Source organism: Pelophylax lessonae, assembly GCF_965119305.1.
Source record: "Pelophylax lessonae genome assembly, chromosome: 5".
Lineage (NCBI taxonomy): Eukaryota > Metazoa > Chordata > Amphibia > Anura > Ranidae > Pelophylax > Pelophylax lessonae.
In genome coordinates this window covers 175440598-175454093 of record NC_138772.1, presented here as the reverse complement: position 1 = coordinate 175454093, position 13496 = coordinate 175440598, and the positions used below count along the sequence as shown (strand labels likewise).

Below are 13496 nucleotides of genomic sequence, written 5' to 3'. Positions count from 1 at the left end.
GCTCTGCAGGGTGTATGACAATAGTGTTGGGATTCACCCAGATGACTGACTTGCAGCTGGCTCAGGCCTCTTAGCAGGCTGCTGGGATCCTGAGCCACCTGCACAGCCAAGCACTCAAGGGAGCACTGGAGGGGCAGGGCAGAGCAGAGAGCCGACGACTGACAGTAACCAGCTCTCTGCTAATTGAAGACCGAGAACTGAGCAATCAGCGGCCTCAGATCGATCAGTTCTCAGTGTAGAGCTGGCATGGGCTAGGTATAAATATTTATTTTATTGTGAACTTGCACTTCTCTTTAAGGCCCTGTTCACACCTGAGCATTTTTCAGCTTGTAAAACACTCATCTCTGCTTGCTAAAGGGGCACTGCTGTGTGCTCGCTCCTGAGCCCCGCTCTATGCATCCATTAAACACAAAGCCGCGGCTCAGCCCTGACCCCCACTCTCTCCTCATCAGCTGCGATTGACAGCAGTGGGAACTAGGGGCTGCACGATATTGAAAAAAAATCACATTGCAATATTTTTTTCCCAACAAAATAGATCGCAATATTTTTTTGCTATAGACCCCCCCCCTCACATATCGCTATATAGACCTCTCCGCCCCCTCTTCCCGGTGTACATGGTACAGTCGCCTCCCCCCCCCCCGTATTTGGTCCCATCTTGGCGGCCCCTGGCCCACGTGCGCTCCCTCCGCCTCTTCTGTTTGTCCCTCATGATCGGGCTGTGAAGTCGGTTCTCCTGGAGGGAGGGGGGGGGATCTCTCTTGCTGGGGGCAAACAGAAACGCGGGAAGTGGGGGGTAACACTGGGAGTTGTAGTCCTCTCCCCCGGGCAGCTCCTTGGCATCGGAATCACACTCCCCACAATACACTTCCGCCCCACAGCATAGTGAACCAATCACCTCGTGTGCAGGCACGCGTGATTGGTTCGCTGTGCCGCTGCTCACCACTCAATCAGGAGATCTAGCTGCAGGGCAGACTACATGTGGGATGGATGTCAGGCTGTGTCCTACCACCACTGAGTCCCGACTGCTCTGCCTTCCATATCGTATGTTCGGCGATGTGACTATCGCCCACGCTCGCAGCACGATATCGATGTTCACACCGACTATCGTTCAGCCCTAGTGGGAACCAATGGCTCCTGCTGCTGTGTCTCAGCCAATGAGGAGAGAGAGACCCGGGACAGCCAAGTCTCTCATGAATGTCCCTGGATCAAGAGGGGGCTCAGGTGAGTTAAGGGGGACCGTGTGGGGCGCAGCACACAAAGTTTTTTACCTTCATGCATAAAAACCCTTCAGCCTTTACAACCACTCAAAAGGGTTACTAAACCCACCAAACAATAAAATCAGTCTGTATATGCAGTTTAGCATGATGGGTATACTCACTGTGGAACCTAAGGGTTTAATCCTCAGCATTGTGTAAAAAGGCTGTTTGATCCTGTCTTCTCTGATCCTCCCCCTTTCCCACAGTCCCCAATCCATCTGCAGCTAGAAAAGAGCCTTGGGGGCACTTTGGTGTGTAGGTTTTTTTTTTTTTTTTGTGGGAGGGTGCATGTGATCAGCACAGGGCCAATCAGCACTGTCCAGAAAGAGGGTCAGGTGCCCTGCAGTATCATAGGACAATCAGAAAAGAATAAAAACGCAACACATTGAGAAGAAAAGAATAAAAACTCCTCCTACGAGGATGAGAAAAAGTAATTTAGCAGTTTATTATTTACTAAAATGATTGCATTTCTGCTCCTGTACTGTGGGAGAGCAGATATAGTGAATGCAGGCTCCTGGGTTTAGTAACACTTTAAGCAATATTTTTCAAAGCTGTTCAGTGAATTTTAACCTACTGCCCCATATCAGCAGTCTATTATTCTCAAATGACAAACTGATCCCCTCTCATTCTGGGACAACATCATATGATGTCGCCCCAGTGTCACCGCAGGGGTGCGCAGCGATCACAGGCACAACCCCGATTTCGGTAAAAAGCCAATGACACGACTCTTTACCCATGTGATCTGTGTCCAATCACAACCGGTCACATGTAAATGCGGAAGTGCCATTTATCGGCTCTCCTCGCCTCACACTGACAGAGCATGAGGCGAGGAGAGCCGATCAGCGTCATCTCTTTGCAAGGGAGACTGTACAGGTAATCAGGGCACGCTCATCAGTGCCCAGGACCTGATGCCAGTCTGCGTCCCTCAGTGACCCCAATCAGTGCCCAGCAACTGATGCCAGTCTGTGTCCCTCAGTGACCCCAATCAGTGCCCAGCAACTGATGCCAGTCTTTGTCCCTCAGTGACCCCAATCAGTGCCAAGCAACTGATGCCAGTCTGTGTCCCTCAGTGACCCCAATCCGTGGCCAGCAACTGATGCCAGTCTGTGTCCCTCAGTGACCCCAACCAGTGCCCAGCAACTGATGCCAGTCTGCGTCCCTCAGTGACCCCAATCAGTGACAAGCAACTGATGCAAGTCTGCGTCCCTCAGTGACCCCAACCAGTGACAAGCAACTGATGCCAGTCTGTGTCCCTCAGTGACCCCAACCAGTGCCCAGCAACTGATGCCAGTCTGCATCCCTCAGTGACCCCAACCAGTGCCCAGCAACTGATGCCAGTCTGCGTCCCTCAGTGACCCCAATCCGTGCCCAGCAACTGATGCCAGTCTGTTTCCCTCAGTGACCCCAATCAGTGCCCAACAACTGATGCCAGTCTGTTTCCCTCAGTGACCCCAATCAGTGCCCAACAACTGATGCCAGTCTGTGTCCCTCAGTGACCCCAACCAGTGCCCAGCAACTGATGCCAGTTAGTGACCCCAATCAGTGCCAAGCAACTGATGCCAGTCTGTGTCCCTCAGTGACCCCAATCAGTGCCAAGCAACTGATGCCAGTCTGTGTCCCTCAGTGACCCCAATCATTGCCCAGCAACTGATGCCAGTCTGTGTCCCTCAGTGACCCCAATCATTGCCCAGCAACTGATGCCAGTCTGTGTCCCTCAGTGACCCCAATCAGTGCCACCCATCAATGCAGCATGTTGTTATTGACTCATCGGTGCCACCCCATTAGTGCGGCCTCATCAGCACACATTATGAAGGAGAAAAATTACTTATTTACAAAACTTTCGATTAGAAAGTAAGACTTTTTTTTTTAGCAAAAAATAAAAAACCCAGTGGTGAATAAATACCACCAAAAGAAAGCGCTATTTGTGTAAAAATTATGATAAAATTAATTTGGGCACAGTGTTGCAATTATCATTCAAAATGTGCCAGCGCTGAAAGCTGAAAATTGGCCTGGGCAGGAAGGGGGTGAAAGTGCCCGGTATTGAAGTGGTTAATAACACAAAGACATGTATTTAAAATGAAAGGAAAAGCAATTTAGAAGAATCCCCTCTTTGTAGGACCGCCACTGCACATGAATAGGGATATTTCAGGTAAGAGTGAAGTTCCTGATCACATTGGAGAGTGACACGGCGGGTGACATGTGGGATGAGATCAGTGGGGTACAAAGTATTGGCAGGCTGGAATATTCCACTTTATAGGATTAGGAAGGGGGGGGGAAGGATGAGCCCTGAGCTATGTCCAGCCATCTACCTCTATACAACACATAGACAAACCACACCTCATAGGAGAGTGGTGCAGCTCACCTGCCATTGAATGAACACTGTCCATCCCCTAGTAATGAATGGTAGAGATATAGAACAGCTCCCTATATACAATCCCTGGCACACCCACAGCCCCTCTATGAGGGCGCACACACACAGTGACATGTACCTGCATATAGAGCAGCACCACACAGCCGCGTTATCCCCGCCCCAATAGCGGTAAACGGTCCCTCCTCCTCTCCAAGCAGGGTGGGGGCCTCAGTCCCGGAATGCTCGTACACCCCCTCTCCGGTCTCTGTCACAGCACCGTCCGTCTATGCCTGACTCACAGACTGTCGCTGGACGCCGCCATGTTTACTCCCCTCCCCGGTCCTCCTGAGTTCACATCCCATGAGTTGCGCGCATGCGCAGCAGCAGCCCTGACAGCCTGCCTCCACACCCCCTGGTACCTGTCAGGCGACTGTCAGCTGACTGCTTCTGAGTAACGTAGACGGGACAGGCGGAAGTGTCCGGGCTCCGGAGGCTGCCATGTTTGATGTGGGAAAATGTCCAGGATGTGTTTTTTATTTGGTTTTCTTGTGTGCAGAGGTGCTGCACGCCCTCTTATGTACCCTTTAGTGTACTTCAAGTTCACACGTTCTTTGGAAATGCTGTAAAGATTTCTAAGTATTCTAAAGCTTGGTTCACACCTATGCAGTTTGCTTTTGATCCTTTTGTGCAATGCATTTTGGCACATTTTTCACACGTTTTGCATTTTTAATGCCTTTTTTTTTTTTTTGGGTGGATAAAAAAACACAAATCGCGGCAGAAACGCACTACATGATTTTCTGCTTCTTCTCTTTTGAAGTCTGTAGAACCAAAAACATTTTGCTTTTTAACCACTAGCCGACCGCTTGCCGCAGTATGGCTTGGCTGCGTGAATTGCCGTACCCATTCGCCGCTCCTCGGCAATTTGCGAGAGGGGAAGCTGATCTGCAGGGCTGGCACCGGCGATTGCCACCGGGCACCAGCGATCACTCCCCGGGAAGACAGAATGGCCGGCTGCTGTTGTAAATACGGCAGACCATTTAGGATCGCATGTCTCTGTGTTGATCCAATAAGCCCATCACCTCCAAAGTTAGAAAGCACCCTCTAGGCTCACATTTAACCCTTTGATCGCCCCTGGGTTAACCCTTTCCCTGCCAGTGTCATTATTACAGTAACAGTGCAAATTTTTAGCACTGATTACTGTAGTAATGTCACTGGTACTCCCAAAAGTGTCAAACATGTCAGTTAGGAGTCCAATCTTTCCGCTGCAATGTTGCAGTCCTGCTAAAAATCGCAGATCGCCACCATTACTAGTAAAAAATAAATAAATTATATAAATCTTTCCCCTAGTTTTTAGACGCGATAACTTTTGCACAAACTAATCAATATACACTTATTGGGATTTTTTTTTACAAAAAATATGTAGCAGAATACAAATTGGCCTAAAATTATGAAAACATTTGATTTTTACATTTTTTTTGGAATGTTATATAGCAGAAAGTGAAAAATATTGTTTTTTTTTCAGAATTGTCACTCTTTTTTGTTTTTTTTTTAGCGCAAAAAATAAAAATCACAGAGGTGATCAAATACCACCAAAAAGATAGCTCTATTTGTGGGGGAAAAAGGACATTAATTTTATTTGGGTATAGTGTCGCACAACCGCGCAACTGTCCGTTAAAATGACGCAGTGCCAAATCGCAAAAAATGGCCTGGCTATTAAGGGGGTAAAACCTTCGGGTCCCTAAGTGGTTAAAGCAGTGTTCTAGCTGGGGTAAAAATAAATTAAAAGTCAACAGCTACAAATACTATAGCTGCTGACTTTATAGACACTTAGGCTCCATGTACACGGGACGCTGGAAATGGCCGTTTAGGAGCAGTTGGGCGTTTTTTTCAGAAGCCCCTGAACCCATCTACATTTTATCTTATCTGTCCATGTACACCAGGATGTTTACAGTCATTTGCAGGCAGTTGCGTTCAGGGACTGTTTTTAGAACGCAATTATTTGCGTTCGAACGTGTGTTTCCCGGCGTTTCAAACGCACAAACGCGTCCGAACGCGCCCGAACGCGTCTGAATGCGATGACCCGCGTTTAGTGTTCGCGTTTTTCCATTTTAAAGGGGAATAATTTTTTTGACCTCTAGGAACGCTTCTAAACGCAAACGCCCGCAAACGCCGCTAAACGCCCGCTAAACGCGGGTACAAACGTGACCGAACGGACGTTTCAAACGTCCTAAAAATTCCAGCATTCAAAGGGACTTTTAACAATGTCCCGTGTACATGGAGCCTTACCTGTCCAGGCAGCCCGCAATGTCAGCACCCAAGCCGGTTTTCAGATCGGGTGCCGGGTGCTGCTGCCGCCATTCGTTCTAAGGGAAACCGGGCAGTGAAGCCTTTCTGCTTCACAGCCAGTTCCCCATTGCCCATGCGCGAAGAGCGCTGCGGATTCTAATTGGCTCTGCAGCGGGGGAAGTAGGAGGAGTTCGAACTTCTGAGGGACAGCAGCGCTGTCTACCAGAAGTGGGGAAAGATACCTGTCAAAAACAGGAACCTGTACCCCCCTCCCCCTTGAAAGGTGCCAAATGTGGCACGGGGGGGGAGCAGATGAGCGGAAGTTCCACTTTTAAGTGGAACTAAAAAGTCCCTGACCCTTTTCAAAAACACAGCAGCTGAAAAAAGCATAGATGTGAACGTGTCCCATAGGAAACCATTATCAATCGACTGTGGTGCGTTTCTGCAAAAAGCATTAAAACACGCATAGGTATTTACACCACAATTTCTCTTCACTGTGCAGTTCTACATTAAACTTTGCGTGTTTGCAGAACATTTTTTTTTTGTCATTTGTTTTATTTGCTAAGTTGCATTTATTCCTGCACTTTTGTGGTGCATTCACATGCGTTCTTGCCTGTTTTCCATGCGTTACGGAGAGGAAAAATTAAGCATGCTGTAAACACACATGAAAGTGTGCAATCTAGGCTCATTGGAATACATTCACTTTTCTTCCATATGCGTTTGTACTGTGTTTTTTCTGCATTTAAAACAATACCTGTGATATTAAAAAAAAAAAAAAAACATACACCTGATTGCATCTGGTTTAAACGAGTCCCTAAAGTGATTGTAAAGGCTTGGTTTTTTTTTTTTCTTTTACAAATTCGTTATACTTACCTGCTGTGTGAAGTGGTTTTGCAGCCTGGATCCTCCTCCTCTCAGGTCCTGCGGCGGCACTCCTGGCCCCTCCCTCCTGCCCCTCCAGCAAGCAGCTTGCTATGGGGGAACCCGAACCGAGCGGCAGCTCTGTATGTCCATCCAGACACGGAGCCATGGCTCGGCCCCAGCCCCTCTCTCTTATCATTGGCTCACTGACTTTAATTGACAGCACCAGGAGCCAATGGCTGAACTACTTTGAAGTCGCTGCAACTTTAATTCGAACATACGATGATGGTTATCATTGGAAAACATGGGGAATGACTTGTCACCTGACTTTGATGTCCAAAGTCAGCTGACAAGTCTTACAAGTGTGAATGGACACTTAGGCTGCACTGGCATCTAGGCTTCGCATGAAAGCGCATTTTAAAACAAAATGTATAAGGCAGCAACACTATCGCAATGCTTGCTTTTTACACATTCCATCAACGTGTGCAAAAAAAGTGCACTTTCCCATGTGTTCACAAAATGCGCAGATGTGAATGGAGCCTTACTTTGGCTAATTGAACAGATCCTTGGTGTCTTCATCCTTCCAGGGCCAACATCACTCAGCAAAGCCAGCAGCATGGCACCAATGATATTTTTACTTGTCTGTAAAGGCTCATTCACATCAGTCTATATGCCTTTCTCATGCACCATACTGTAAAGGGGCACTTCACTTACCACCTTTGTAAGGAACACCACTCCCACTAAACCCCAATACAAACGGGCATTACTCCAATGACCACCAATGGTAAGCAATCCACAGTGAATCGCTTTTCAGGGAACAATTGACAGGCAGCTGGATAATATGTGTGCATTACACATGGTTGAAGGATGGTTGCAATGTAGCCCTGTTTACTTAAATGAGTCTTGTTTGTCTGCAGTACTCCTCACCAATTTGGACATGAAGTATCATTTTTTTGCAGCAAAAATCATACCCTATTTATGTTTGATGGGCAGTACCACTACCCAGTGTTGCCAACCAGTACAGTACAAGCCTGGCAGCCAGTAAAAAACAGGCACTTTTCTCCTGCCAGTAAATGCCAGTGACAGAAAAAGGTTACCAGTAAAAAATATGGCTGTGACGCTCTGTTGAGACCATCCGAGTGCCTCCTACAGTGTGTTCGGGCAGTGGGTCTAGTGGAGGCGGTGCCTGAGTGTGTCATGTGATGTCATAGTGCAAGGGAGCAAAGCAGAATGGCCAGAGACTCATGTGTGGGTCTGCGGGATGGGAAAAAGGCAAGCCGGGAATAGGACTGTCAGTGCTGTTTGGAGTGGAGTGGACTGAAGGGACCACCTGGCATGGAGAAAGACTGTCACTGTGACCCAGGAGGGGTCGTGTCAGTGAGGTGTCATCATCCTCTTTGCTGCTGCACACTGCTGTCAGTGTCACAGTGAGAGTGGATTGCATGTGTGTATGTCGTCCATTCTAATTTCTTGCCCTCCTGAGTCCGGTCCCTCAGCTACTTACTTACTATATCAAAAATAAAATAAAAAATATGTTTATTGCCTTCCTCTAGTTCCTCCTCTGGTCCTCCTCCAGAGGCTGCACGTTCTGCTTCCCAATTCCACCCCCAGCTTCTTCCAGGCAGGAGCACAAGGAAAGGGGGATGCACTGTGAGGTAAGGGAGGGTGGGGGACTCTTGCAATCTGATGTAAGGGAGGTGGGGTGCTCTGGATATTCAGTCTTACAAATACAACTGGCCCTTTGAGGGAACCATAATGCTTGTGTGGCCCACAACAAAATTGAGTTTGACACCCCTGGTCTATGCCAAACTGTTTGCTGTAAATTCTTGTGTAACTTCAGTGTGAGCTGTAGCTTGGCTTCAATTTCTTAGTGCATCTAGATCTGTTAGTACATCTAATACTCACCTCCCTGAAGACTGACAATGCTGCTGTAAAAAGGTGCCCCTGTGCTCCTTCATTCAGAGTGGGGACACTCTAATAGTGTTACTGTCCAGATCACCGAGTGAAAACAAAGGGAAAAGGCCTAAAACAAGAAAACAAATGCAGCCACCACATCTAATGATTGGTAAGCTGCAATTTATTACATATTTTGTTTTTCATTAACCACTTAAGCCCCGGAAGATTTTCCCCTCTTCCTGACCAGGGCCTATTTTGCGATTCGGCACTGCGTGACTTTAACGGACAATTGCGCGGTCGTGCGATGCTGTACCTAAACTAATTTGACGTCCTTTTTTCGCACAAACAGAGCTTTCTTTTGGTGGTATTTGATCACCTGTGCGATTTTTTGATAATGCGCTATAAACAAAAAAAGAGCTTCAATTTTGCAAAAATAACAATATTTTTCACATTTTTTTCTATGAAACTCAAAAAAAAATGTAAAAATCTAAATTTTTTAACATTTTAGGCCAATTTGTTTTATGCTACCTATGTTTGGTAAAAAAAATTGCAAAAAGCGTATTTTGATTGGTTTGCGCAAAAGTTATTGCGTTTACTAAGGGAAAGATTTTTGTCATTTTTTTTTTTTTTTTAACGAGTAATGGCGGCGATCTGCGATTTTTTTTGCGGGACTGCGACATTGCGGCGGACAGATCGGACCCTTGACTGACATTTTTGACACTTTTGGGGTTACCAGAGACATTACTACAGTAATCAGTGCTATACATATGCACTGTTACTGTAAAAATTACACTAGCAGTGAAGGAGTTAACTTTATTTGAGAGGGATGGGTTAAGTGTCTCCCTAGGGGCGTGTTTCTAACTGTGATTGGCTGTGGCTACTAGTGTAAGAACAGAGATCAACGGTCCTACATAGCAGAACCGTTTGATCTCCATTCTTACACAGGGAAGAATGACAGGCGGCTTTGTTTACATTAGCCGCCTGCCTTTCGTCCGGTGTAACGGAAGATCGTGAGTGCCCGGCGGACATCGGGTTCACCGGGCACACGCGCAGGGGGGTCCGTGACCGCGCGGGAGCGCGCCTCCGGCGGCGCGCGCTCGCTCCCTAGACCCTCACAGGCTAGCGACGTAGCCCTACATCGCTTTGCCTGTGAGAGGCTCATAGGCGGCCCTCTAATTAGGCAAATTAGGCGGTTGCCTAAGGCCTCGCACCTACAGGGGCCTCGCGGCCAGTGGTGGAGTGACAACATTTAGAAGGGCGCACTCAGGGAAATCTCCCAAAAAAAGATTGTATTAACTCCTCGGATATAAAAGTTGCAGCAGTGTGCTGCAGTCCCTTCACTGCGACTGCCAGGTGTCTGTTGTCCGCTCACGCTTACCCCACCTTCTCTGCCTGGGTATTGGCCGTCTGATCATGTAATCCAAAGATGTGGAGGAATCGGTAGGCGTGTACCTGCATTAGTAGGATGTGACTGCCCGATCAGCTAACTCTGCTATCATTGGTTGTTGCTCTGGGGGGAGAGCTCTGCCCTGGCCCAGGAACATACAGGTAACCAGGTCCCGACTTGTCACTCTGCAGGCTGGTCATAGATTTGTGGTGTTTACTGCGCAAAGGGGGTGAGAAGCCCCAGGGAAGTTAGAAGAGTCTTAGAATGGTTGGTGGCTGGGGGAGGAGAGGGTGGCTGGAAGAGAAGTAGACGGTCCCTGGGTGGCTAGGGGAAAAGGAGAGGGTCCATGGGTGGCTAGGGGAAAAAGAGAGGGCCCCTGGGTGGCTAGGGGACAAGGAGCGGGCCCCTGAGTGGCTAGGAGAAAAGGAGAGGGCCCCTGGGTGGTTAGGGGAAGAGGAAAGGGCCCCTGGGTGGCTGAAGGAGAAGGAGAGGGCACCTAGGTGGCTAAGGGAGGAGAGGTCCACTGGGTGGCTGAAGGAGAGGGCCCCTGGGTGGCTGAGGGAGAAGGAGAGGGCCCCTGGATGGCTGAGGGAGAAGGAGAGGGCCCCTGGGTGGCTGAGGGAGGAGGAGAGGGCCCCTGGGTGGCTGGGGGAGAAGAAGATTGCCCCTGGGTGGCTGGGGGAGAAGGAGAGGGCCCCTAGGTGGCTGGGGAAGAAAGAAAGGGCCCCTGGGTGGCTGGAGGAGAAGGAGGAGAGGAACCCTGGGTGGCTGGAGGATGAGAGGGACCATGGGTGGCTGGAGGAGAAAGAGGAGAGGGCCCCTGGGTGGCTAGGGGAAAAGGAGAGGGTCCCTGGGTGGCTAGGGGAAAAGGAGAGGGCCCCTGTGTGGCTAGGGGACAAGGAGCGGGCCCCTGGGTGGCTAGGAGAAAAGGAGAGGGCCCCTGGGTGGCTAGGGGAAGAGGAAAGGGCCCCTGGGTGGCTGAAGGAGAAGAAGAGGGCACCTGGGTGGCTAAGGGAGGAGAGGGTCCCTGGGTGGCTGAAGGAGAGGGCCCCTGGGTGGCTGAAGGAGAAGGAAAGGGCCCCTGGATGGCTGAGGGAGAAGGAGAGGGCCCCTGGGTGGCTGAGGGAGGAGGAGAGGGCCCCTGGGTGGGTGGGGGAGAAGGAGATGTCCCCTGGGTGGCTGGGGGAGAAGGAGAGGGCCCCTAGGTGGCTGGGGAAGAAGGAAAGGGCCCCTGGGTGGCTGGAGGAGAAGGAGGAGAGGGACCCTGGGTGGCTGGAGGAGAAGGAGGAGAGGGACCCTGGGTGGCTGGAGGAGAAAGAGGAGAGGGCCCCTGGGTGGCTAGGGGAAAAGGAGAGGGTCCATTGGTGGCTAGGGTAAAAAGGTAGGGCCCCTGGGTGCCTGAAGGAGAAAGAGAGGGCCACTGGGTGGTTGGGGGAGAAGGAGAGGTTCCCTTGGTGGCTAGGGGAAAATGAGAGGGCCCCTAGGTGGCTGGGGGAGAAGGAGAGGGCCCCTGGGTGGCTGGGGGAGAAGGAGAGGGCCCCTGGGTGGCTGGGGGAAAAGGGAAGGTCCCTGGGTGGCTGGGGGAGAAGGAGAGGGCCCTACGGTGGCTGGAGGAGAAGGAGAGGGCCCCTGGGTGGCTGGAGGAGAAGGAGGAGTATATATACATACATACATACCTGATGTTTAATAATCTTTGATTAAAGAAGAATTGGTTAGAGAAAATTCTAGAAACTGTGAATTTATAGTACAAAGGTTAAAGCTCTTAATATATGCAATTTATACAGTTAATTTTTATCGCTTGGATTATTTTTCCCATTATGGGCGTAAGTGGGGCCTCATGTCCAAGTTTTGCCTTAGGCCTCACAAAGCCTAGAGCCGCCTCTGGAGAGGCTGACTGCCGACGTAAATCGTCGTGCGGCGGTCGGCAAGCGGTTAAATACCGCTTTAATATTGTATTACTTACTGATCTTCCTAATGTACTAGATATAGTATTTTAAGAAACACGAAAAAACATTTTAAGGGTTCCTCAGGGGTAAAACTGTTGAGAAAGTTGATTTAGTATAGAAACTGAAGGGGATTAACCTATGTTTCCCATAGCAACCCCTGAAGGGAACTGGTTTGTCCCTATAAACAAGACAAACCTATTTGGTTCAGATGGTGTCAAACATATGTGAGGGGAAATCAGGTGAGGAGTACAAAGACAAGTGTGTTTTGCCTACAGTTAAGCATGGTGGTGTGAGTGTCCTGGTCTGGGGCTGCATGAGTGCTGCCGGCACTGGGGAGCTACAGTTCATTAAGGGAACCATGAATGCCAACATGTACTGTGACATAATGAAGCAGAGCATGATCTCCTTCCTTCAGAGACTGGGCCGCAGGGCAGTATTCCGACATGATAGCGACCGCAAACACACCTCCAAGATGACCACTGCCTTGCTAAAGAAGCTGAGGGTGATGGACTGGCCAAGCATGTCTCCAGACCTAAACACCATTGAGCATTTGTGGGGCATCCTCAAACAAAAGGAGGAGGAGCACAAGGTCTCTAACATTCACCAGCTTTGTGATGTCATCTCATCATGGAGGAGTGGAAGAGGACTCCAGTGGCAACCTGTGAAGCTCTGGTGAACTCCATGCCCAAGAGGGTTAAGGCGGTGCTGGAAAATAATGGTGGCCACACAAAATATTGTTACTTTGAGCCCAATTTGGACATTTTCACTTAGGGGTGTACTTACTTTTGTTGCCAGCAATTTAGACATTAATGGCTGTGCATTGAGTTATTTTGAGGGGACAGAAATTGACACTGTTACACAAGCTGTAAACTCACTACTTTACATTGTAGCACAGTATCATTTGTTGTTGTCACATGAAAAGATATAATAAAATATTTACCAAAATGTGAGGGGTGTACTAAGTTTTGTGAGATACTATACATATACTCAGCATATGGCATCTGCATTGGTACTTTTTGGTGCAGTGAAAATTCTGCAGTTACATGAACATTGATTTAAATACAAGATATCTCCAATTTTATCATCTAAAGGCTAAATTCACTTTTTTTTCTCTAGAATCCTCCCCTTTGTATCAATATATAGTTACATAGTTTAATAGTAGATAAGGTTGAATAAAGACAATCTCAGTCTATCCCAGCCTTTCTCAATCTTTTCAACACAGAGGAACCCTTGAAATAAATTTCTGGGAACCCCTACTAAAAGTTAAAAATCTACAACTCATGACACATTAGTGTGACAGTCAGTAGGAAGGATGCTCCTAGCCAGTGGCGGCCGGTCTATAGGGGGCGCAGGGGTGCCGCCCCCCCCAATCTGTGTGCAAATAAAAAAAAAAAAATTACCATTTGAAGCCCACTAGGGGCGACGGACCTACTGCTGGCTATGGGGGGGGTTTGCACCCCACGTGCTGCCACGTAGAGGCTCCGATTGGCGGCCTTCTGGGTGTCATCGGGGCA

At 48.8% G+C, this 13496-nt stretch overlaps 1 protein-coding gene across 2 annotated transcripts in view; it reads right to left on the bottom strand.

Moving 5' to 3' along the window:
- The window catches only part of DNAJC13 (DnaJ heat shock protein family (Hsp40) member C13), a 350519-nt gene extending 346581 nt beyond the window's left edge, over positions 1 to 3938 (bottom strand). For both annotated transcript variants that reach the window (XR_014225354.1, XM_082259499.1), the window contains exon 1: positions 3746 to 3938. The gene's annotated coding sequence lies outside the window, so the exon portion shown is untranslated. The remainder of the gene's footprint in view (positions 1 to 3745) is intronic.
- Positions 3939 to 13496: the final 9558 nt, after the last annotated feature.